Genomic DNA, 3,434 nt, shown 5'->3' with positions numbered 1-3,434 from the left:
CTGCCTGCGAGCCAGACGGCAGCGCTATGCGACAAGATTTACATATTTACTTGGATTGAAGAGGATGACAGCTTCCAGCAAACCCTAGCCCGGATCTGCAGGCTGCATGCAGATCGATGCAGAACGACTGTATGAGGAGAATTTCGCTACGACGTCGAGTTTGGAGATGAAGCTCTCCAACATCTCGACGTCTTAACGAGCCACGAGGGTGGATCAAGAATACTGGGATCGATCGAACTCTTTTCCAAGTTTCCAACGCGCGCTCATCTCTGGACGAACTCTACTGTCTAATCTGCTCGAGTTTAATTTGGTTGCACTCAAAATATTAATCCTAGCGATGATAAGATGATCTTCAGAACAGCAGTGCTCACGAAACCAAAAGATCAAATAGTACCACATTGGAAATCTACAGCGTCTGACCCCTACATAAAAGAGGACACAATTTGCAACACTCTCGAGTTGTCAGGTTGGGTCATTGTTGGTCTCGTTTGGCAGGGGTGGATGCAAATAAATCTCATCTTACCTTTCCGACCAATATTGAAGGTCGGCCTGACCCCCTTATAGAAGGATGTGTAAAACATCTAGGTCACCGACTGCCCTCGATATTCTAGCGTGGCCGAACCTGCCAACTCCCCCCCCCCTTACATCTAGGTCACCGACTGCCCTCGATATTCTAGCGTGGCCCAACCTGCCAACTGTGTAAAACATCTAGGTCACCGACTGCCCTTGATATTCTAGCGTGGCCCAACCTGCCAACTCCCCCCCCCCTTTTTTTTTCTTGGTACCATAATGAAAACCGACCCCCTTATAGAAGGATGTGTAAAACATCTTGGTCACCGACTGCCCTCGATATTCTAGCGTGGCCCAACCTGCCAACTCCCCCCCCTTTTTTTTTCTTGGTACCATAATGAAAACCGACCCCCTTATAGAAGGATGTGTAAAACATCTTGGTCACCGACTGCCCTCGATATTCTAGCGTGGCCCAACCTGCCAACTCCCCCCCCCCTTTTTTTTTCTTGGTACCATAATGAAAATATTTGTCATTATGTGTGTGAAGTTTTATTTGATGAGGAAGATTTACCATAAAATCAATAGTTCGTAGAGGGATGCAGTTTTAATGAACAAGCACACTACCTGATGATTTGCAAGAGGTGCTCTAGGAATAAAAAAATGATTATGGATGAATAGGCCACTCAAGGTCGATTTGGTCACCATCCATCATTGGCTAATTCAGATTGTATATTTAGCATCCTATACTATTTTCATGAGTTAATTTTGCTAAAAATTTCCTTCCATTGTTTTAGCATTATCTTAATGAAAAATGGCAGGAGTTCTTCCTTGAGAAGATAAGACATGCTATGAACATGGATGAAGCTTTGGCCTAATTTTCTCGTGGACAATTTATATTATTATAAGGAGTAAATTACACTAGCAGTCTTAAACTTGTAACGAAGTATCACTTAGGTCCACAAACTTGCAAAACGCGCACCGAGATCCTTAAACTTAGTTTAATGTATCATCCCAATCCAAAGCCTGGTTTGACCGTGTCTTGCCTTGGCATGCCACGTGGACGATAACATGGAAAAAATTTCTTTTTCTCTTTTTTTCTCCCCATCTTTTCTGTCCTTCCTCACCTCGTGTGGTGGACGAGGTTTCTGGCGATGGTCAGCGTGCGTGCTTGGGCGTCGGCCGGCGGGAGGAGGGGAGCGGTGCGCGTGGCGGGTGGCGGCCGGCGGGACGAGAGGAGCGGCGCATGTGCTCGGGCGGCAGCCACCGGGACGAGAGGAGCGGCGTGCGGGCGCCGGCTAGCGGGAGGAGAGGGCCGCCGCCTCTCCCTCTCCTCCCCTCTCGGCCTCCGCTCGCGGCTCCTCTCCTCCCGCTGCGGCGACATCCTACTTCTCCCTGTACTTCCTCTCCCACCGCCGCCCAAGACGACAACGATGGTGAGGAGTGGGTGGTGCGGCCTTTCAACCGGCACCGGAGGGGGGCGAAGAGGGGGGCGGTGCACTCCGTTGGGTGGCGGTGTGTCATTCATGCGGAAGCGGCTGAGGCGCACGTGGGGGGAGATGTCGCCGGCCACGTCCGGGGGAGGGGTCGCCGACAGCGGCCGCGCGTGCGGGGGAGGCGTCGGTGAGCTCGGTGCGAGCGGGGCGGGTGTGAGCTCGACGGCGGCAGCGGGGTGGCAGGGCGAGCCCGTGCTCGGCGGCATGAGCTCGACGGCAGGGGCCGACGATGTGCTCCACGAAAGAGGAGGCAAGCTCGTCGAACTTGAGCAGCTGCCGCAGCTGCTTGCCGCACGCGCCTTGCGGCTGGCCGGAGCAGGGGCCTTTCCCTTCCCCTCCTCCTTCCTCTTCCCGTCGATGGCGTTGTTGCCGCCACCGGCCTCGCCGCCCCCTTGACAGCCTCGCCGAGCGCTGATAGGTGGGTCCCACCTATCAGCGGCAAAAGGGAGAGGAAGGAGGTAAAGTGGAGAAAAAAAGAAGGGAGAAGGGAGAAAAAATAAAAAAAGTTCCAAGACCACGGTCAAACGAGGCTTTGGACTGGGATGATACATTAAACCAAGTTTAGGGATTTCAATGCGCGTTTTGCAAGTTTATGGACCTAAGTGAAACCTCGTTACAAGTTTAAGGACCGCTAGTGTAATTTACTCTATTAGAAGTTTGTTGTTCTTTGTGTTCTAGTTTATCAAAAGTGCAATAAGCTACTAGCTAGCCTACTGTTGATTGTGATTTCTCTTGGCACTCACTAATTTGCCACTGAACTTCTTCAGTTTCAAAATGATAAAAAGGTTGGAATTGGAGCGTCCATTCTGGTTGGCTGGGAGGGCGCCCCCTCTCTTTCGCAAATGACTTTGCTTTTGCACCGAGTGGCAGTTGAAGTGGCAATGTATCTGTACTTATTCAGTTTCTGTTTTGGTCTAGATCAGAGTAAAATAAATGGAAATTAAGATTGAAGGCAGTTCAGTTTACAACCTCTTTGAAAAAAAAAAGAAAAGTAAAATTCTCTGCTTTTTTGCACAAAAGATGGTCTAAAGTCTAAACTGCTGCCTGATTATACCTGACTAATGTTACCCATGCCATGATGCAGTTCAGCTTGATAAACCAATATAGGGATTGAGAGAACGACCACATATTTGTCAAATCTGTCTGAATTCTTTTCCCAGTTCGATCTAAAGCCTTCTAATTGTGTTTTGCTTCAGGATCCATGAACAATCAGGGACTTCATAATACTTGTTGAAATTTAGTGCCGCAGGCTTTGTAGATTCGTCCTCTACTTGTCTTCGGCAATAAAACAGTTGAAGTCACTATATCTCCTCGATCGGTTGCAGAGTTCAAATTGAAGTCTCCAAAAGCGTCATATTTTTCGCATCGTTTGATCCTGATTCCTGAACAAATATGTCTGCGTCAGTAGGAACTTTCGGACTGGTTGTTCAG

Source organism: Oryza sativa, chromosome 5, assembly GCF_034140825.1.
Source record: "Oryza sativa Japonica Group chromosome 5, ASM3414082v1".
In the NCBI taxonomy this organism is placed as follows: Eukaryota; Viridiplantae; Streptophyta; class Magnoliopsida; order Poales; family Poaceae; genus Oryza; species Oryza sativa.
Note: the sequence above shows the minus strand (reverse complement) of the source record.